This window comes from Ranitomeya imitator, chromosome 8 (genome assembly GCF_032444005.1).
Source record: "Ranitomeya imitator isolate aRanImi1 chromosome 8, aRanImi1.pri, whole genome shotgun sequence".
Classification (NCBI taxonomy): domain Eukaryota; kingdom Metazoa; phylum Chordata; class Amphibia; order Anura; family Dendrobatidae; genus Ranitomeya; species Ranitomeya imitator.
The window spans coordinates 41221629-41245640 of NC_091289.1; the positions used below are offsets into that span (position 1 = coordinate 41221629).

The 24012-nt window shown below is 43.2% G+C and overlaps 1 protein-coding gene across 1 annotated transcript in view; it reads left to right on the top strand.

Annotated features, from left to right (window-relative positions):
• The window catches only part of SYN2 (synapsin II), a 309739-nt gene that overhangs the window by 136124 nt on the left and 149603 nt on the right, over positions 1-24012 (top strand). The gene's annotated exons all lie outside the window — the stretch shown is intronic.

Below are 24012 nucleotides of genomic sequence, written 5' to 3' on the forward strand. Positions count from 1 at the left end.
AGATAGAATATCAGAAATAAAATCCAGCAAATCACATTGCATAAATTATACAAATTTATTTGCATTTTGCAGTGAGAAATAAGAATTTGACCCTCTACCAACCATGAAGAGTTCTGGCTCCTACTGACCAGTTAGACGCTCCTAATCAACTCATTACCTGCATTTAAGACGACAGCTGTCTTAGGCCGGTTTCACACGTCAGTGGCTCCGGTACGTGAGGTGACAGTTTCCTCACGTACCGGAGACACTGACTCACGTAGACACATTGAAATCAATGTGTCACTGCACATGTCAGCGTGTTTTCACGGACCGTGTGTCCATGTGCAAAACACGGAGACATGTCAGTGTTCGTGGGAGTGCACGGATTACACGGACCCATTAAAGTCAATGGGTCCGTGTAAAACCCGTACCGCACACGGACACTGTCCGTGTGCAGTCCGTGTGCCGTGCAGGAGACAGCGCTACTGTAAGCGCTGTCCCCCCACGTGGTGCTGAAGCCACCATTCATATCTTCTCTCCAGCAGCGTTCGCTGGAGAGAAGATATGAAAAACCCTTTTTTTTTTCTTCCTTGTTTAAAATAAAGATCCCTGTCCCCTATCTCCTGTATGAGCGGTCACGTGGGGCCGCCGCTTACAGTCATGAATATGCGGCTCCACCTCCCATAGGGGTGGAGCCGCATATTCATTACTGTAATAAGCGGCCCCACGTGACCGCTCATATAGGAGAAGGTGCGGCGAGGACAGGACGCTGCGAGGGAGCCGGGTGAGTATTTTATTAACAGCGGAGGGGGGTGGGGACAGGGATCTTTATTTTAAACAAGGAAAAAAAAAAAAGGGTTTTTCATATCTTCTCTCCAGCGAACGCTGCTGGAGAGAAGATATGCATGGCGGCTTCAGCACCAGATGCAGGGGACAGCGCTTACTTGTAGCGCTGTCTCCTGCACGGTCCGTGTGGTACCCAGTTGGCACACGGGCGGCACACGGCTGCCGCACGTGTGCCACACTGATGTTCACGGTAAGCACACGGACACGGATAATTCTGGTACCGATTTTTCCGGTACCGGAATTATCTGGACGTGTGAGACTGGCCTTACATAGTCACCTTTATAAAAGACTACAGTGTTTCGCTCCCCTCCTGTAAGGAGCAATGTGAACTAAGCCTACCCTCACAGTATAATTTTATCTCGTACAGGATGGTTGGTTAATGGTTATCAACAGCAAAGCCAAGATTTTAATTTGTTTTATTTTGTACAGTTCCTACAAGAAGAAGAAAAAAAAAACCAAAATGAATGTGTAGTAAGAATCAAGTTCTGATTGCCAGTGGACGTGTAGGGTTTGGAGGGCGCGGTAGGGATCGGCCTGTGACCGGGTAGAGTTTGAGTTGGTCTCAGTAATGTAGGACTCCGCCAATTTGAGCAGAATGAAAAATAGACACTGTTTCCATTTATATGCCTGATTTTTCATTCCCGCTGTGTCGAGCGATGCTTTATAGGGCTAAATAAATGTTTCCTTTAATCAGTCTGCATGTGCCGCTCCGATGATTAGACTCCTAACGATGCTGATTTCTTCTGATAACCCTGATACAGTTTGCTAATCACTGAATGAAGATTTATCTGCACTCCATATAAACCATGATTCGGAAACTCGGTCGATTCCGCTAAGACATAAAGCAGTTTAGCCTTCGCCCGTCTTTCTTATCATTTCTTCATGTTGTACAAAGGTTTCCTAATCTTTTTTCCTCCCGTCTAACTGACTTTATACGTCTTTGGAATAAATAGTCTACAAAGCAGATATTTATGTGGCGGCGGTGTAATCTTCAGAATGTGTTGCTGTTTAATAACCCAATAACTTCATGTTGGTAGAGTTTGCGTGATCTTCTGACTAATTTGTTGTGACCTCTTTATTGCGCAGGGAAGGAAATAGGTTCCAATTAAAACTCAGATATATAATCAGACATTGAGCGGTAGAGATGGCGTAGGTGGATTTCGCAAAAGGTATGAGATGTCTACCAGATATGGTTCCACCGTGTTATTTCTGATTTATTTTGGTAATGAGAGGAGAAAAAAAATAAAAGGGGATGCCTCATCATATACTAAAGCAAGTAAAGCAATCAGCTAATGACCACCAGTCCAGCTACAGAAATCTCACTTGATCATCTGCTATCACAATGGGAATCTCAAGCAGGCTGTACATGCCAATCATTCACGCTGCGTCTGCCACTGTTTGCAGTGTCTGTCTATTTCTAGATAATAGAAAAAAGTTTCCTACAGGAGGAGATCAAGCCATCCATAAAAACCAAATGCCCTCATATGGCATACAAGTAACAATTATCATAATGCGACCGTGACGCTGAGTCAGTACGCACTGACAAGCCATCAGACAGGGTTGTACTAGTCAGGAGGTCCGAGGTCAGATATCAGGAGGGCTCGTGGTACAGAGGCGTGGTCAGGTTACAGTCCAGGCTCAAATGCCAGGAGGATACACCAAGACAAGGGAGTAAGACAAACGAATAGTTAGAGACCAAATCCGGGGTCAGGTACCTGAAGTCAGAAAGCATCGAGAGCAAAAGGGATAATCCACACGAATGGTCGCAATAAATCCTAGGTACAGCAACACGATCTGAGAATCAGACACGGAGCTAAGCACACACCAAACTACGCTAAGCTACAACTGACACCGGACTGCTCACAGCTAAATAGCTAGCAAGCTCCAAGGACAGGAGACACCTGGGGGAAATGCCAGCAGGTTAGGCCAGATTGTGCAACAGGGCTGTCAATCAAAATCCTGACAGCCCAGCATCAGTTGGATGACTGGATTGTCACTTACAACATGGACAGTCCAGCACACTTCATATCGGATAGATGTCACAGCATCCCTAAGCCACAGTAAAGAAGAAATCGTGACCGTGTCAAGTCCTGTAAAGGGAATCTGGCTGCTGATACATGATGAACGATCCACGGGCAGCATGTATCAGAATCTGGCTGTATGACTTCTTCCAGTTATGTTAGACTCGAAAAGGCTGCGGATTTTTAGAGAAAAACACACTTGAAAGCCATTGGGGACTGAGCCTCACGGGAGACTAGTTGGACAGTTGGTTAACATTGGAGGATTTTCCCCGCCTACTCCCCTTGAGTGACAGGTCTTTTCCTGTGTTCATATAGAAGGAAAAACCCGTCCAACATTCCCTTTAATTCCGTTGCTGCCAGAAAAATTCACACATTTGACAACGGTGATAAAAAAAAAAAGTTATATTCGTATGCCCATGTTTTTTTCTCAAAGTAGACAGTTATCAAAAAGACATTGGCTTCCATTGAGTTCTGTATCCCAAAAAGCCACATTTATGGAGTTTAAGGTAGAAAATTCAGTTCTCAGGACTTGTCTTTTTAAATAAATACTTGTATTACCCAGGAAAAGAACAAGTCTATAGTACCTTTTTTGGAACATTGTGTTGTCTAGTTCTTCTTTTATTAATCCTTGAAATTTATAAATAAATTGACAACTGGGTATGACCATTCCCCATGTCAAAGGGGTGTGTCTCTTCACAGGGAACACTGTTTAGGCAAGGTGATGTGTAGGGTCACCTTCTCAACTGTTATCGCCCACTTGCCATTTTATTTTAGGAGGAATAATACAATTTGGTTCTAAGAATAGCAGAATACAATTATTTACCAAAGAGGTCTTTTTTTTTAATATGATGCAAATAGTTAAACTATATTCCTAAATTTCTAGTTGCAATCGATTAAAGTCCGGGGAATTACATTTGTCCTTTGTCGTCAAGGGGTTAAGGAGGCTTCGAGGGGAAAAAAAAGGCATTTGAATAATTAGTATAAATTAGACCGTCGCAATCTTTGTAATTATGGAATAAATTGATGTAACTTAACCTGGGGTGAATCTAACACGTCTCGATCTGACAGTTGAACATTCCAAGAAATAACATCAGATTGCGGGTAACGTTTAGTTGTGCTAGCGGAGTTTTCCCATTGACCTTCTTAAAATAACCTTAAAGCATACCACCCACGTATCCATCTAACGTGTATTTTCTCCTGTCTATCCAATACTCAGTTACTTACCACAGAAGCGGGACGTGCCACAAGGGAAATCTTGCGCGAGTCAGAGTAATCATCATACTCTGCTCCCTCCATCACTGCTGTGGCGGCTTCAGTGTTATACCTACCCGCAATTTTGCTCTGAGTTTCAAGAACATTACCGTGACTTCCATCATTGTTTAAATATAGGAATGAACGCTTTATTTTAGAAAGTCGATAGTGCCTCTTGGTCAGGGCACGTTGGAGAGCTGCGCAGTAATCATCACAAATTGTGATCAGTGCTTATGTTCATCTACCCATGCAAATGCTTACACTCCGATTTTCAAAAATTTCAATTGTAAGGTTTAAAGATTGCTAAGCACAAATGTAATCATTCTACGATCTGGCACTATCCAGCGCCACTTTAACTTTGGCATGTTAAAGTCTCCGCTGATGTGGTGTCTGTCGGCCACTTTTGACAGGTTTCGTGCATATGGATGACTGAGCTCACAAAAGCGGACTTGAGCTGTTCTGGCTCTTAGGGGATTTTGGAAAAGACCCTGAGAGACCCTTTTTCACTTTTTATGCCCTAATAAGGGGGTTGTCAGTATTTGACAACCCCATTAAAAGGAACTTATCACTAAATCAAAACCATGTTGTTCTCAATAGATTTCTAAACATGTACCTATCCTTAACGTAAGTTACAGTGGCATGTACAAGTTTGGGCACCCCTGGTCAAAATTACTGTTACTGAGAACAGTTAAGCAAGCTGAAGACAAAATGATCTCTAAAAGGCCTAACATTAAAGATGACACATTTCCTCTGTATTTTAGGCAAAAATTAATATATATTCTAGTTTTACACATTTTAGGCCGGCGTCACACTAAGCGTATAAAAATATGGTCCGTAATTTACGGCCGTAATACGCAGAAAAGTCCCCAAAATAGTGGTCCGTAGCTCCTCCGTAGGCAGGGTGTGTCAGCGTATTTTGCGCATGGCATCCTCCGTATGTAATCCGTATGGCATCCGTACTGCGTGTTTTTCTCGCAGGCTTGCAAAACCGACATACGGACATACAATGGATCCATGTTGTCAAAAAATCGTAACTACATATATACTGTCTATATATATATATATATATATATATATATATATATATCTATATATATATATAGAGATATATATATATATATAGATATATATATATATATATATATATCAGTAGACACATATATGTATATATATTAATATTTCATCCAGCGCGAGATAGCTTTAAAGCCGGTAATTCAATTGCCGGCTTTTGCTATCTCCTTCCTAAACCCGACATGATATGAGACATGGTTTACATACAGTAAACCATCTCATATCCCCATTTTTTTGCATATTCCACACTACTAATGTTAGTAGTGTGTATGTGCAAAATTTGGGCGCTCTACCTATTAAATTAAAGGGTTAAATGGCGGACAAAATTGGCGTGGGCTCCCGTGCAATTTTCTCCGCCAGAGTAGTAAAGCCAGTGACTGAGGGCAGATATTAATAGCCTGGAGAGGGTCCACGGTTATTGGCTCCCCTAGCTAAAAACATCTGCCCCCAGCCACCCCAGAAAAGGCACATCTGGAAGATGCGCCTATTCTGGCACTTGGCCACTCTCTTCCCACTCCCATGTAGCGGTGGGATATGGGGTAATGAAGGGTTAATGTCACCTTGCTATTGTAAGGTGACATTAAGCCAGAGTAATAATGGAGAGGCGTCAATTATGACACCTATCCATTATTAATCCAATAGTCTGAAATGGTTAAAAAAAAAGACACACACATTATTACGCATCACCACGACTGAAGGTAACTACAGGTCATTGACCTACTTCACATTCATTCGCTGGGGTTTTACAGCCAGGAGCACAGCTGCAATAGCAGAGCTCCTGCCTGTAAAAAAATGTAACCGCTTCAGATGGATTTACATTGTGGGACGTGACAGATCATCGGAAGGTATGGGATATTGTTGTTTTTTTATTTTTCCTTTGTTACAGAGCGAGGGTCTTCAGGTGGATTACCAGGATAATAAAATATTCCAACAACCTGTGTTTTTATTTCATTAAAAGACTTTGTAATAATGTGTTTGTGTTTTTTTAACCATTTCAGACTATTGGACACCTCTCCATTATTAATCTGGCTTAATGTCACCTTACAATAGCAAGGTGACATTAACCCTTCATTACCCCATATCCCACCGCTACACGGGAATGGGAAGAGAGTGGCCAAGTGCCAGAATAGGCGCATCTTCCAGATGTGCCTTTTCTGGGGTGGCTGGGGGCAGATGTTTTTAGCCAGGGGGGGCCAATAGCCATGGACCCTCTCCAGGCTATTAATACCTGCCCTCAGTCACTGGCTTCACTACTCTGGCGGAGAAAATTGCACGGGAGCCGACGCCAATTTTTTCCGCCGATTAACCCTTTAATTTAATAGCTAGAGCGCCCAAATTTTGCACATATACACTACTAACATTAGTAGTGTGGAATATGCAAAAAAAATGGGGATATGAGATGGTTTACTGTATGTAAACCATGTCTCATATCATGTCGGGTTTAGGAAGGAGATAGCAAAATCCGGCAATTGAATTACCGGCTTTTTGCTTTATCGTGGCTGTATGAAATATTAATATATATACATATATGTGTCTCACTGACATATATATATATATATATATATATATATATATATACCTATTCTATGTGTCCACATTTATTCTACCTATTCTACTGTAAGCTGTCAGTGTGATTTTACTGTACACCGCACTGAATTGCCGGCTTTTCTCTCCAACACCGCTGCGTATTTCTCGCAAGTCACACTGTTGGTCCGTGTGTAATCCGTATTTTTCTGGCCCCCATAGACTTTCATTGGCGTATTTTTTGCGCAATACGGTGACAAACGCAGCATGCTGCAATTTTCTACGGCCGTGGCAAGCCGTATAATACGGATCAGTAAAATACGGCTGATAGGAGCTGGGGCATAGAGAAGCATTGTACCGTATGCAATCCGTATTTTCAGCACCTCTCTTACGTCCGTAAAACACGGTAGTGTGACGCCGGCCTTAAAATTAAAAAAATGAAATGTGTATATATAAAAATAAATTAGAATATAATATGTGTGTTTAAATTACCTGAGAAGAGTCATGTGGGTGGTCCCAGGCTCTTGAGGAGTCATGCTGTCCTGGCAGTCTGCCCACATGACTCTTTCCAGGTAATTTTCATACAGTGTGCACTGTATAAAAAGTGTTGTTTTTATATTTAATTCTAAATTAGAAATACTTGATATGGAGCATATTTAGAAAGATATTCCCCACCTATATAATGACATGGTGGTTTTTTTTCAAGGGCTGAAAATCCAGTGACAAGATTCCTTTTAGAATATAAATCTTATGGTTTATACACAGAGAAGAAATACGAGGAAAATATAGATTCCAAAGGAAGGTGCCTGAGGCTGGCATCTTGTCTTTCTGGCAGTATGTAGCTCCCATGGAAAGCTGCTCTACTGACTGAATAGTTTCCATTGTTAAATGCTTTAGGCTCGGAGACATCTTCCAAGTTAAGGAAACCTGTCACCAGAAAAAATGCTATTAACCTGCAGATATGGGGTTAATCTGTAAGTTAATAGCTTTATTATGCTGGCGGGCCCCTGCATGTAGCCCAACGCTGTGGGGAGAAAATGAACTTTATTCCTCCTGGCAGCATTCTGAAGCGGTGCTGGCGCTGGTTCAGTCACCACTCCAAGTATACAGAGCGGCGGCGGTAACCACGCCCCTGACCGTCGGCCTGCCCAAATGCAGAGCTAGTGTCAGTCAGGGCAGAGAGTGCAGTTTCAGTCATGGGGCGGTGCCGGCACTGGTTCAGTCACCATTCCAAGTATACAGAGCGGCGGCGGTAACCACACCCCTGGCCCTGACTGTTGGCCTGCCCAAATGCAGAGCTAATGTCAGTCAGGGCAGAGAGTGCAGTTTCAGTCATGGGGCGGTGCCGGCACTGGTTCAGTCACCATTCCAAGTATAGAGAGCGGCGGCGGTAACCACATCCCTGGCCCTGACTGTTGGCCTGCCCAAATGCAGAGCTAATGTCAGTCAGGGCAGAGAGTGCAGTTTCAGTCATGGGGCGGTGCCGGCACTGGTTCAGTCACCATTCCAAGTATACAGAGCGGCGGCGGTAACCACACCCCTGGCCCTGACTGTTGGCCTGCCCAAATGCAGAGCTAATGTCAGTCAGGGCAGAGAGTGCAGTTTCAGTCATGGGGCGGTGCCGGCACTGGTTCAGTCACCATTCCAAGTATAGAGAGCGGCGGCGGTAACCACATCCCTGGCCCTGACTGTTGGCCTGCCCAAATGCAGAGCTAATGTCAGTCAGGGCAGAGAGTGCAGTTTCAGTCATGGGGCGGTGCCGGCACTGGTTCAGTCACCACTCCAAGTATACAGAGCGGCGGCGGTAACCACACCCCTGGCCCTGACTGTTGGCCTGCCCAAATGCAGAGCTAATGTCAGTCAGGGCAGAGGGCGCAGTTTCAGTCATGGGGCAGTGCCGGCACTGGTTCAGTCACCACTCCAAGTATACAGAGCGGCGGCGGTAACCACGCCCCTGGCCCTGACTGTTGGCCTGCCCAAATGCAGAGCTAATGTCAGTCAGGGCTAGAGCGCAGTTTCAGTCATGGGGCGGTGCCGGCACTGGTTCAGTCACCACTCCAAGTATACAGAGCAGCGGCGGTAACCACGCCCCTGGCCCTGACTGTTGGCCTGCCCAAATGCAGAGCTAATGTCAGTCAGGGCAGAGGATGCAGTTTTAGTCATGGGACGGTGCCAGCGCTGGTTCAGTCACCACTCCAAGTATAAAGAGCGGCGGCTGTAACCACGCCCCTGACTCTGACTGTTGGCCTGCCCAAATACAGAGCTAATGTCAGTCAGGGCAGAGGGGGCAGTTTTAGTCATGGGGCGGTGCCGGCGCTGGTTCAGTCACTACTCCAAGTATACAGAGCGGCGGCTGTAACCACGCCCCTGACTGTTGGCCTGCCCAAATGCAGAGCTAGTGTCAGTCAGGGCAGAGGGCGCAGTTTCAGTCATGGGGGCAGTGCCGGCGCTGGTTCAGTCACCACTCCAAGTATACAGAGCGGTGGCTGTAACCACGCCCCTGGCCCTGACTGTTGGCAGGCCCAAATGCAGAGCTAGCGTCAGGGCAGAGGGCGCAGTTTCAGTCATGGGGGCGGTGCCGGCACTGGTTCAGTCACCACTCCAAGTATACAGAGCGGCGGCTGTAACCACACCCCTGACTCTGACTGTTAGCCTGCCCAAATGCAGAGCTAGTGTCAGTCAGAGCAGAAGGCGCGGTTTCAGTCATGGGGCAGTGTCGGCAATGGTTCAGTCACCCTGACTGACAGCCGACCCAATGCAGAGCTAGCGTCAGTCAAGGAAGACAGGAAGGATACTTGCCTTGCTCATTTGAAGAAGTATGCCAAGCCACATCTAGACCTCTCCCTCTCCTCTGGAGTAGTAACATCCTGCTCTTGTCCCCCTCAAAGTAGTGACAGCCAAAGCCCCCGTTACAGATATAATGACAGAGTTTCCCCACCACACCAAGACCTTGTGCATCTCGGGATTCCCATCTTACCCCGATTTAGTATTCTCACATCAAGCTCCCCCATCTCACTGTCACATCCACCTTCAAACACCTCTTCCGACTATCTCCGGATTATACTTAAGTTGACATCTCTCTCAACCATCAGTTGGCCAGTGTGCCTCCATACATGAGTGTCAGCCGAACCTGTCGATTATGGCGAGGTTGGCCAACATTAGTCTAATATATATGGGATCCTTAAGTAATGGGTAATAGTTCACAAATAGAAAGGTTATGTGTCGACTAGACATTGGGTCTAGTCTATTTATTAATAGATGTTTAGAGTAAAATTAATTTAGTCCTCTCGTGGTAAGACATAAGAGGCATTGAGTCCAATAGCTGACCTGAATCATTTAAGCATCGGAAACTGTAATTATCACTCACCTGTTTCAGTGAATGCTTGGTTATTGGAACTTTACTCTACAGGTTTAGTGTTGGGTTATGTGTCATTTAGACACTGGCAGTGGTGCCAAGTTTTCCCAGGCGAAGACACTTCAGGAAAATTCCATCGGTCATTTTCCTGAAGCGACTTCACCGGCGGCTGCGCGCTATGCTCTCAGTATAGATCATGGGCGGCTTCCTTTTGGAAGCTACTCAAAGAATGAACATGTTGCTTCTTTTACCACGTCAAGGCATCCGAACTCTGAAACGGTTAAAAATAGTCATATGATCTAGAAAAAGTGCCGTTTGTGCACTATGTTCATTTTATGGGGCAGTTTTTCGATGGATCCTGCCTAAAAAATACATCGTTTGTACATAGCCTTATATTGTTTTTTTTATCTACTAGAGGCTTATTGTCATGCATTTTAAATCCTATCAATTGTCATGAGCATTGGGATTCGGAGGTAAAGCTGCCTCATTATACAACATCAGAGAGCTCACTCTTCGAGCAACCAGTGCAATGATACAACTGGTCCAAACTGTCAGTCAAGCAGAAGCACGGTGACCAGCAGGAGGCGGGGGAGCTGTGCGTTCCTGCAGAAAAAGTGGGGACAACTCCTTTAAAACCCCTTAAAAAAGAAAAAACCTTTGGTGTCAAAAGTTATTAAAGTCTATTGCAGCCTTTTCTCTGTCACATCGACTTCGCGGAATACTCGGTGACAAGCAGCTTAATTGGCGTTAGAGGAATTATTGACCAAGTAACAATTATTTTTTACTTTCTTCCGTCTCGGAATCGATAAAGGATCCTATTAAAAAAGTTGTCACCTCGGCTCAACATGTTAGTTTTGATATCAAATAGTAGATGACCCTTTAAGTCGTATGCTTAATAACTATTTCTGGAAAGTATAGATTTTTTTGTTTCCTAGAAGTCTATTATATAAAACTAAGTTTTTCTCAGTAATGGAGGATTCAACCTTTACATCTTCCTGTTGATCACTCTACCTTTTAGCAGATCCCTGCGGTGACGCGCGTTCTTCCCATGGCTACACAGATGGTCTCCGAGCTGGCCTGTATTCCACAGTTAATTGCACTTTTGAACAAAATTCCCAGCATTTCGTCATTCAGCTGCCGGCGTCGAGTGCTCAGTACAGCTCAGAAGGAAGCCATGTGTAGGATTTTAGGCACGTACTAAGCATAGACTGCCTCTAATATATATTTATTCTAAAAAAAAGAGGATGGTTAGTTCTCGCAACCATTATCCGGAGACGAATATAACCTTTTTAAAGTCTATTTTATATGTTTCTTGTCTTTCTTTTTTTTTTTTGTATTTGCTGTTGTGGCCATGTGTTGGGGGTTTTAAGATGTTCTCAACTAATTGTGATTTTAAAAAAAAAATCGTAATTTTTTATTTTGACGTCCTGGAGTGATTTTACATACTACGGAGATCTCGGTGCATAGTTTGAAAAATTTCAGCTTAACATTTGACTTTTTGCTCTAAAAAGTTGAGAAAAAAACAGACAAAAAAAAAGATTGTTTTTGATTTTGTGTAAATTTCACAAACTGCTTTGTCCAAAACTGTCACGGAATGCTACAAGACAAAAAAAAAAAAGGAAAGAGAGTATAAAAAAAAGAGCATGGAACTAGAGCGAACTGCCACTTTTTGTGACCTAAGAAGAAAGCGAAAAAAACATTGTATTTATGATTTACTTGAAAATATAGGACAGGAGTGAGTGTGCCATCTTGTCTGCAGATTTGGTTTTGTCTTGATTTATTTGCAATACTGTAGAAATCCAGACCCAGCGCCAGTGCACCAAGCTTGGTTCTGTGACCAGTCGTTACATACATTGCTTCCTAAACTCATTATTTCTGCAGTCATTTTCCAACCTGCTTACTAAATTGGCACATAATGTACCGTAATGGTCTTCTTGATTCTGTAAAGGCCAATTTCAGGAAAGGGGGTAATTTTCTTGGTTTCCATTACTGGATCATAACGTAAAGTGACACAGATCTGTAATCTTTTCACTTTTGGGAATCAGAGGGGCTGCCTCAAGAGAATCAATTTGCAGGACCCAATCAATAATCTGTGACCATCAGATGGGAGATCTCCTACTTCCCGGCCACCATGACATTTTGATTAGCCGGCCTGGCACAACGACATGTGCTTCATGCCGCAACGATGGCACTGCGCCAAGTCGGCTAACCAAAAGAGAATACGGGATTCCCTCCGGTAAGAGGCGGATCACAGGGGTTTTCTCAAGCGGCCCCAGATACCAGATCCTGCAAATCGATTTTTACCATTTTTAATTTTCCGATCTCGTTACCCATTTCCGTTTTTTTGTGCTTTTACTTTTTCCTCCCTTTATTTCAAGAGCCGTAATTTTTGTTTGTTAACATTGCCGTGTGAGGGCTTGTGTTTTTTTTTGTTTGAATTGTATTTGAATGACACCTTCCTCTAATCATGTTGTGATGTATTGGAAAGTGGGGGAGAAAAAGTGTAGCAAATGGAACGCCCGCCACGGCCGTGGGGTACTCGGTACTTAAAGGGATGTGTCACGGCGGCGGCGACCCGGTCTGTGGCCCTGTGTGCCCATGTTAAAGGGATGGTCTTTAAAGGGGTTTGTTGAATAATAAAAGTTTGTGATGCCACCTGTGGTATTCGGTCATCGGTGACCGACGCTGCTTAAAGGGGTCCACTGGGGTGATGTTATGGCATCAGGGATGGTATGGCTTCCCACAGGTGAAGCTGGGTCCCAAGGGCCCTCGGTGTAATAGATGAAGATGGTGGTAGGTGGTGTAGTAAGAAACGGAGGACACAGGGTTGCAGTCTCTTTACCTCTTTACTTGCTTTAAGGCAGCCACAGTCCAGGGTACCGGATCATGGATGCTGGTATGGTCCGGCTGGCTTGGAAGTGTCTCAGGAATCCCCCTAACCAGGTGGGGTTGGAAGCCTTCCTTCTAGCGCTGTGGTGTTGTAGTCTCTTGCTGCCTTAGGCCTGACACAAGTCCTCACGTTCTCTCTGTCCCCCTTTAGGTAGGACACTAACCTGTACGACAGGTAACTTTTTACAGGATCTCTATCACGACCCGGGCTCTATTTGCTACTGTGTCCTCGGGTGTTAATGGTGGGCAGGTAACTTGCAATCAGCTGTCCGCCGGTTTCTGCCGTGGGGCATGAAGTTACCCCCACAACTTCTGGCTACCGGTATCTGCGCTCAGCATGGAGGAAGCCCAGTCGCAGCTTCTCTCCCCAGCTCTTCACTCTCCTGCCTCTACAGACTGCTCTGCTTTCTTTTCCCTTCCTAGGAGCCACAGAATCACTCGTCTCCACGGCCCCAGCTTTCCTTCCTCACTCCTCGCTCTCCTCACTCCAACTGCCCAGCAACTGACTTCTCCTCCCGACCAGAGAGAGCAGCTCCCCTGAAGTCGGGTGTAGAGCTCCCCCTTCTGGCCTGGAGTCAGAACAGTGTTGTATGTGCTGAATACCCGTCAAAGGAATCCTTCCTCGCTTCCAAGCGTGACATCACTCACCTTGTGAGGAAAGCAATGCCACTGTATCAACAGGTTACCTGGGGTGTTACACTACCAAGCAAAAAAAAAAAACACAATTCCGCAATTTTATTATTTTCTCTACAGTTAAACTGACTAGGCAGTATGTTTCTCTAGGTGATACAAGTATGGAGATATCAAGCATGCATAGTTTTTTTTTATATGGTGAAAAAAGTTCAAAAATTTCTTTAAAAAAAACAGACAAAATAACCCTCAATTTCACTTGAGTGGTTATTTTCCGAGAGCCATAATGTTTCCAAATTTTTACAAGATGAAGTGTGAAGTTTTTATTGATACATTTTATCGGGTAGATACAATGTTTTGATTGCCTCTTATTACTTTTTTTTCCTGCTTTTAAGGCGGCTAATTTTTTTTTTCCTCCTGCCATTTACCAGCTAGATAAATTTATTTTGTATTTTTATAGATGGGACTTTTACGAACGCATCGATAGCAAATATGTGTATTTTTTTTCTTCTTAAATTTTAATGGGGAAAAGTAGGGGTGATTTGAACTTTTATACATTTTTGTAATTGTTTCATATTTTTTAAAACTTTTTTTTTCCCCACTTTATTTCTTAGTCCCCTTAGGGGACCTGATCCAGAGATCGTCCTATTTGGTGTTCTATATACAGCAGTGCCACAGAATTGCTGAATATAGCAAAAATCAGGGTCTCCTATGAATGCCAATCATGAGATGGTTTTCACAGTAGTACAGTCATCACCGACATGGGGGGTCTTCAGCAGACCCCAGTCTATCACAGCAACTCATCCTCATCCCACGGTTGTGTCGCCAGAGCACCTATGGACGGTTAGAATGGTGCGCCTCCTCTGCAGTGTATCAGCTGGACAGTCCCCTAGGTAAGGCAAGGAGTGCAGTGCTTGTAAGCTCTTTGTTTTTGAGCTTGTAAGCGCTGCTCTGAAGCCGGCTAGATTGTTGGATTCGTACGCTGCTCCGCGTCCTTCCCAATAAGACAAGGTAAGGTAATAAGATCGGTGCAGAGCAGGAGAGGAAGCTACTGGATCGGCCCAGATGCTGCCCGTCTTGGAAACGGAAGGACCCAGCCCCAATAGATGTTTTTTTCTGAATATTCTTTTATTTTATTCTTCATTATCTGCACGGAAGGAAGCAGTTGATAATCACATTTGACCTGAATGTCTTATTGTGCAGCCGGTACTGCAGACCTCTCTTGGGATTTTGTATGTTTTATCCAAGCTGAATCTGAACAGCCCGGAAAATCTTAGCATGGAAAGTCATATAGACGCAGAACAAAGCGTGTCTTCAGGCCCGGCAGCAAAGACTGAATACAGTTCTTGTACTGTGTATATTAGGCTACGTTCACATTTGCGTTGTGCGGTGCTGCGTCGGTGACGCACAACGCATGCAAAAACGCATGCAAAACGCAGCTTTTTGTGACGCATGCGTTCATTTTTTCATGATTTTTGGCGCAGCGTTTTCTGTTGCGCCAAAAAGACGCATGCGTCACAAAACGCAAGACAACGCATGTCCATGCGCCCCCATGTTAAATATAGGGGCGCATGGCGCATGCGTCGCCGCGGCTGCGCCCAACGCAGCCCCGCACAACGCTAATGTGAACGTAGCCTAATGTAACCAAATGCATCCGCCCAGCAGCCGCCCTGTGCCAAGATAATGGCCCTTCGACTTCAGAATAAGATGTGAGAAAAGTGAAGATTATCGATCCATCCATCATGTTTTTAAGAGCTAAAATTAAAATAATGATTAAAAAAAAAAAAGATACAGCAAGTTATATAATTTTCCAATATCAGTTCTTCATGTTTTTGGGGGGTAAAATTGTAGAAATTTTCATCAATTAGGGGCAAACCTTTACATGCTAAAACCTTGCAGGGCGTTTTCCATCCCTTCCATCTCATTAATGTGCGCTATAAAAAAATAATTGCACCTATGGGCCCACCGGCCGCTCTTCCATCCTGCTGGCGAGGGTCCCTGCCGGTCTCCTCTTCTAGCCTCATAACCACTGCAGACAATCATTGGCCGCAGCAGCGTCACGGCTCAATGATGATGAGCCTCCAGGGATGGCAGCAGGTAGGAGGAGGAGGGTCCTGGGAATCTTTTTGCTCAAGTCTAGTTACTAGAATATATTTTAATACTTTTCCTCGTGATTTTGGAGCCTGTGTAATGTATCTGCATATACGTTTCCCTTGTTTGACACATTCTGTGTATTATTCCATTTTATTACCGTTTAAAGGAATATTCATCTTCATTGCTTTTGCTTCGTATAATTAAATGGCGAGTAAAATAAACGATACAATTTAATATTTTTAAGGCTGCATTCTGACAAGTAACCAGCAGGTGGCAGCGTTTTCCTGCGAATGTTTCGCCTCCTCGATGGAGGGGCTGGAAGAACACGAAAAATTGGATTTATGCATCTATGTAATAAACAGTGTTCAGGTTAGGGATTGCAGTAGTGATATCTAGTCATCTGCAGAAAAGGGTCCCTGTGCAAGAACACTATATGGGCCCGTTGCAGCTCCATAATTCAACTTATTTTAATTGGACAACCCCTTAAAGAGGATGTCTAATGGTGCAAAAATAGTATTTTTTATTTTAATACCTTACTGATATGCCACAGCTCCCATAACAACACTTCCCTTCTTTCCTGCCATCTGGACAGACAGTGATTGCCTGCAGTGGTCTCATGTCTGTCTAGACAGGAATACAGAGACTGTCAGGACATGTGGATTGATATTTAAGACCTCGTTCAGACATAACCGTATGAGATAAATTATTCTGATCAGGCTTTGATCAGAGTGTGGTCTGAGTGATATCTGATTTTTTCGTGTAAGGAGAAATAATAAAAAAAGTATATCCATTTTTACAGTCCATGAAAATCGGACTGCACTCGGATGTCATCAGAGTGCAGTCTGATTTTTTTTCAACAGTCCCATAGACTTTCATCGACCCTCGGATCAAAAACAGAAATGATGCTGATATGTCAGACTCGGACTGCCCGGTCCAAGGAAAAAAATCAGATATGTACACAGACCCATAGAATATCATGGATACAAGTGCTACCTGGGAAAACTGCGGATTGCACTCATATGTAAAAATCGGACATGTGAATGAGCCCTAAGGCTAAGATCTCATGGTGCTTACAGCCTGGCCTTTTTTTTCTGCTGCCCTCAGAAAAAAACACAGTGTCTTAGACTATGTGCACACTTTGCAGATTTCGCTGCTGAGGATCCGCACCAGTTTTCCATGCGGTTTACAGTACATGTAAACATATGAAAAACCAAATCCGCAGTGCCCATGGTGCGGAAAATACCACGCGGAAACGCTGCGTTGTATTTTCCTCAGCATGCAAATTTTTTGTGCGGATTACACCTGCTCCTCACCAGGAATGCGCAGGTGTAAATCCGCAGGTGAAATCCGCACAAAAACCGCAGGAAAAACGCAGTGTGCGCATGCGCAGCGAATCATTCGGCTGATCCCGACAGCAGATGCGTGACGTGTCTACAGGCAGAGGAAGTCGGTCACATTAAAGGGGTTTTCCCACGAACGAAAGTTCATTTTAAAAATTGTCTGTGTATGACCGTGTACGGAGCTTACCACATTTCCTGGGCAGGGGAGGAAGCAAAAGACAATACTGACATTACAGCAGGGGATCACAGTGGATTCATTTTGTGAGGTAAAATATTTCACTGACTTTTAAAAAAAATATTTTACCTCACAAAATGTGCGATCTCCTGCTGTAATGTCAGTATTGTCTTTTGCTTCCTCTTTTGTTCGGTACACGGTCAGACAAAGATAATTTTTAAAATGAACTTTTGTTCGTGGGAAAACCCCTTTAAAAAGCAAATATCAACTCCAACATGGCTCCTCCTAAAAAGTACGCCAATGACAATGAAAGGAAAGCAGCAAAGGCACAACGTCGAAGACAACAACGGGCAAATGAGACTCTTGAAGAGCAACAGCATCGCTGGGACAAAGGCAATGCATAAAGGCGTAGGCGTCAAGCACATGAGTCCCCTGATGCAAAAGTCATTAGATTATCAGAGGATGCCATTATACAACAGCGCCGCATGCCTGCCCCCATCGTGACATTACCGCCCTCCCGATGCGATAGCATCGGGCCTCCATCTAGTATATATATAATTTATTAAGGGAGATTATATGCTTTAAGGCTTGCAAACAAGCCTTTCATTTATCCACTGCCCCTTTAAACTTAAAGGAGTTGTCCAGTGGAGTTTAAGTTATTATCTATTCACTGAATAACGTACAGATTGGTGGGGATCCGACTGCTGGGACCCCCACTGAACGGGGCACTTTTATGAAAGGAGCAGTGCACATGCTCGGCCGCCGCTCCATTCATTCCTTCTGGGGGCTGCTAAGCTCCGTGCTCGGCTTGCCTGGTTCTGCCAATCCATGTGGCTACCATCGGTTGGACCCCCACTAGTGTATAAGCGTGGATAGTGATCATGTATTTTCAGTGGACACCCCCTTTAATAATTGTCCGCCTGCGCACTCTCACTCCATCCTAAGGGGAATAAACGTGCCCCGTTCTATCAGTCCGTTTGGTTGCCATCGGTCGGACCCCCGCCATCCTAGCAGTGTGGATAGGTCATAGCTTATTCTCACTGGAGACCCCCTTTAATCAGTAATAGTTACAGCGCTAAACCTTAACCATCGGCGTAACGTCAGGCTCTTCCTGTGTGAAGGTCGCTCTCTAATGCTTTCTGATTTCAGACCGATGCCGCTAATGTATAAATCGTATTTGTGCCGGCGGCGCCTTATTTATAGGTAACGGCCATTGGAGCGGAGTCAGACGTTTCATTCTCCCCCACAAGGTTAATGGGTAAAAAGAAAAAAAAAAAACAACCAAAAATCATTAAAAATAAATCAGCAGCTGAAATTGAAAAATATATTGTCATTAAGCTGCTGGCAGTAAAAATGAAGAGGTGAGAAATCGAAAGCATCGCAATGAACGGGAGTTAATATTTCCAGGGCTTCTGGTTTATTGTGTCGCTTCTTATACTCTGGGTGCTCGTCTTTCTGTCGCTCTATTTTCCATCAGGTTTATATTCATTCAGTTGAATGAAAATTGATTTAAAGGAATTGTCCATCTCTGGAGACATTTTTTTTTTAAATGTATGTAATTGGGCTAAAACTCACTTTCATTAAAAAAAATGTTTGCACCGATTGGTTTTTACAGGCTTTTAGTTTCCCGCCTCATTCAATTTTGATGTGGTCTGCGGTCATAAATCAGCTGAGAGGAGCTCCGAACAAGACAGATAAAGAGCTACCAACTTTCCCATTGGAACGTCAGAACAAGCTCACTGGTAGATTCTCAGTTAACTCATACTACATCAGTAATAGTTGTAGTGCAACAGAGAGGTTATACATTACCAGGTTGATAGATCCAGCCCTGCGCTGTGTTTTCACTGGTTCTGACTCCTCTAATTCTCAGACCCCTTGATGTCCGGGTCTGGCAGCTAAAAAAATATTTGGTTCAGGTACCAGAACAGTACCCAAACCTGAACCCAGACCCCATTCAGATGAATGGTGGGCCCAAACATCCATTGTTTGCCATTCTGTTATCTGCATGACAGCACGGCAATCACTTGCTCTGATCGGCGGTAAGATTATTACCACCGGGCAGAGCACTGTGCTTCCCACGCTGTTAAATGATAGTGTGAGCCCACAGCTCACCGGCGGTAAAAAGGTTACCTATGACTATAGGAATAGGGTTTTTTTTATTGATGTAACAATCTGAAAACATATATAAAAATATGAAAGGTGCGGAGTCAAAAACTGGGGAAGCACAATGCCATAGGGTACAGCAAGGCACAAGCTTATTCTAAGAATGTAGCAGCCCGATATAAATCTATTACAAAGATTACAAAATGCCAAATGTCAATGCCAGTTGTTTGTAATAAGGTATAAGAATTGGAAAAACCCAATAAACACTGACAATGGTTTGAGCCAATATAATGAATGGCTAAAAGATGCTATATATCTGCCCCGACGCGCGTTTCACACTGCTTCTTCGAGCGGCGTGATGCCAGGGTCTTCTCTGTGTACATTATACCACAGGTAAATTAAGCCCTATTATAACTACATTTTATTCCATTCATTTGCCAATTTAGTAGTTTTCCTCACACAGGATGGTATTGCTACAGTGTATCTCTAGGATGCCTTTATATGATATATAGCATCTTTTAGTCATTCATTATATTGGCTCAAACCATTGTCACCGTTTATTGGCTTTTTCCAATTCTTATACCTTATTACAAACAGACTTCTTCACATCTAACCATCAAGCACTTACATTGCTGTACTAATCATGGTTGGCATAATAGGATATTGACAATTTATACACCCTGCCTTCTATTTGTGTTGCGCTGGGTGCTCGTGGCTATTAGCTTTGGGTTTACATGTCACTGATCTGTATTTATATTTATCCCTACATGTTTTTTGCTCGAATACTTTCTCATTCCTTTTTTGTATATGCGTGTTTGTGAAATAAAAATTACAAAGTTTTCCAATATGGCTTGGACTCATGTTCTCTGCTTATCTCATGTGTTATTGAGTCGCTATTTCCATTACGTATTTACATATGGGGTGCATTTACTGGCACTATGACTAGATATAACATGATGACTTGGAGATTATTTTTTGCCTAAAATAATAAAATTGGCATAATTCACTCTGTCTTGCCAGCACTGCCTCTCTGCAACTGCCTCTGGTCTTTGTTGACAAGCTGCAGCAGTGACGTCAGAACTGCAGCACTTGACCGCTGAAGCCAATTACTGAGTACATAATCATTCCTGCTATGCCCAATGATTGCAGTAGTCAAGTGTTGTGGTAGTGATGTCACCACTGCAGCTTGTCAACAAAGACCTTAGGCAGTGGCAGAGAGGCAGCTCTGGGATAGCAGAAGGTGACTCATATTTTTACCAACAGGCTATGGGGATAAAAAAAAAAAAACAATCTTAGAAAACTGCTTTAACTTTATTACGCTTTCACGACATATGACGTACTAGAACGTCATAGATCGGGAGTTGATGTAATTCACTCCTCTTTTTCGCCATTAATAATATTAAAAAGTAAACACGTCTCTGTAAAAGTCTGATATATTTAAATGTAATGTCAACCAACTGCAGCAGAGCCAGGTAGGAAAGGGTTACGTCCTAGCTCTACAGGATTTGATTAGATGCCCCTGCCTATTTTTTTTTACTAGAACCATGGCCTGTGTTCACTAGGTGCTGTCTGCTGAATGAAGCAGAGTGGAGTGTGCTGCTGGTGAGTGACCAGCCATAATGTGAGCTGTAGCTGAAGGAGAGACACGTGCCATGATCTCTGTCTGAGTGGAGACTGCAGGGGTCAGCTAGGAAAGTGTTGTGAATTCTGCTCTTGGGTTCCCTCCAGTGGTTGTAGGTGGGAATGCAGTTGTCCCTGAGTCACAGTCCTGGCCAGGTGTATCTGCTGATTACGGTTCTGACTGGGATATTTAAGTGTGCAGGATTCATTAGCCCTTTCCAGTTGTCAATGTTTCTTCTGAAGTGTTGGATCACTTTCCGACTTCTCCTGCTCAGCTGTCAATTCAGCAAAGATAAGTGTCTGTTTTTTGTTCCTGTGGCACACATGCAGTGTGCTTATATTCTGTGCTATTCATTTGTTTTTCTCTTGTCCAGCTTAGACTGTGTCAGTGTTTTCTCGGTCTTGTTGGATTCTCTGGAGATGCAGATATACGCTCCACATCTTTAGTTAGATGGTGGAGTTTTTGTATTTTCTGCTGTGGATATTTTTGGAAGGATTTTTAATACTGACCGCTTAGTATCCTGTCCTATCCTTTCCTATTTAGCTATTGTGGCCTCATTTGCTAAATCCTGTTTTCTGCCTACCTGTGTCTTTTCCTCTACTACTCACAGTCAATATTTGTGGGGGGCTGCCTATCCTTTGGGGTTCTGCTCTGAGGCAAGATAGTATTCCTATTTCCATCTATAGGGGTATTTAGTTCTCCGGCTGTGACGAGGTGTCTAGGGTTTGTTAGGCACACCCCACGGCTACTTCTAGTTGCGGTGATAAGATCAGGGTTTACGGTCAGTATAGTTACCACCTACTCCAGCGAAAGTTTTCATGCTGCTCCAAGGTCACCTGATCATAACAGGAAAGCTAAGCAGTCTGTGTGTTAAAGCTGCGGAGAACTGTGTTGTAGCTGCGGTCTGTTCAGTGTCAACTGTGCACTGGGTTTGAATGCTTCTGTTTGGTGCTGTGAATTGCTTGGAGCTCGGGCTGAAGGTGATACCAAGAATGGTCGAATCGGACCTCTTCTGTGCATGAAGTCTGCTTAAGGAGAAAGGAATCTTTTCGGGTGAGCCCGCTCTGACATATATGTGCTCTGCTGAATGAACGGTTTATTTGCTGTGACACCTTTGTGCCCAGAAGAGGCTGTTTTGGGGGTTTGAGACTCTTGGAGTTTTACAAAGGCAATAAAACTGCTCTCGTTCGGTCCACCCAAATGGTAAACGTCATAATGAAAAAAGAAATGGAAACGCAAGAATTGTGTTTTTGTTTTTTTTTTTGTCACTGCAACCCCCTAAATAACTGCAGTAAAAAGAGATCAAAACCCCCCAAAAAGTATGAATATGAACTTTAGCTTGCCACAGAAAAAACACCCTCGGAGGATATAGATCTTTCGGCTAATGAAAATAAAAAATAAAAAATACGCGTCGCAGAAAATGTAAACACACACTAAATTATTTTTTTTATTTTTTTCTCTCCTAAATTTTTTTTAATTTTTTTTACCATTTAAATGAAAAAAAAAAAAAAACGTTGCCGTGTCATTTTTACCGCAACACACTATAAAAACAAAACCCCAAATTCAATGGCAGATTGTGTTTTTTTTTTTTTTCGCCATTTGACAACACATCAATTTTTTTTTCCTGACTTCCAGGGACATGCTCCCTTTTCGAGGTGACATAAGAGTTATGGTTTTTGGAAGAATCGAAGGGAAAAAAAAATGTTTTCGTTAAGGGATAACTCCCAGTGTATTTTAGTTTTTAGACGGTTTGCACACATGCTGCTGATCGCTGGGTGTCTTGGGACCCCCTGGTTAAGAATGTCAAGCATAAAAAAAAAATAAATTAAAATAATACGGACATTTAAATTTGAAACACCAGTTGAGCTTGTAATTCACCTTTCTACCACCGGAGGGCATTAAACAACAATATTCTTGTATAGTTTATAAAGTTTATTCCCTGTGGTTATTTTATCCTGACACAGATGGTTTATGGTGAAAAATCAGGTTGGACTATGAAACACCGTCTAGGATAGTAAATTAACTTTAAAAGGGGCATCTAATGCCGTGACCACCATCTGTTGCCATAATTCGTCATCAACATTGCACACCAGTACTCATTTACATAAAGCAGTAACGCAATTAATCTTTCACGGCAAGTTAGGAAAAACCAATGCAGATGACTCTGCTTTAGACCTCGGTTTTCTTAGTTAGACTAAACCAGAAAAAATAAGGAAATTTGAACTCGTCAACGCTGATATTTTTTTTTCCACAGGGCTAATGAATAAGTAATTAATGCTCCACCCCCCAACGATGGGAGAAAATGCTCCACGTGGCATCAGTTATGATCGGTTTTAGCACCGATCGTGGACGGGTAACCCACTAGATGCTGCTGTAAATCCTGACTATAGTATTTATATAATTAACAAAGTTATAGGGCTCCATATACAGAAGTATTGCCTAGGTGCATGAGACCAGCAATCAAAGTGTTTATGTTCCATAGTGCAACTAAGTAAAAGTGTTAAAAAAAAAAAAAATGAATACAATTTGTAAAAATTAAAAAAAGCACAAAAAAAGTGAAAAACTGTTTTGGCACTAAAAATAAATAAAAAATATGTATACATATTTGGTATGACCCAAACTATAGAACTGTCATGTTTAACGACTGATGGACCCATTCACTGTAATAAGGCCGGCGTCACACTCAGCGTATAAAAATACGGTCCGTAATTTACGGCCGTAATACGCAGAAAAGTCCCCAAAATAGTGGTCCGTATCTCCTCCGTAGGCAGGGTGTGTCAGCGTATTTTGCGCATGGCATCCTCCGTATGTAATCCGTATAGCATCCGTACTGCGAGATTTTCTCGCAGGCTTGCAAAACCGACATACGGACATACAATGGATCCATGTTCTCAAAAAATCATAAAAACATATATACTGTCATAACATATATATATATTAATATTTACTTCAGCGCGATATAGCAGAAAGCCGGTAGTTCAATTGGCGGCTTTTGCTATCTCCTTCCTAAACCCGACATGATATGAGACATGGATTACATACAGTAAACCATCTCATATCCTCATTTTTTTGCATATTCCACACTACTAATGTTAGTAGTGTGTATGTGCAAA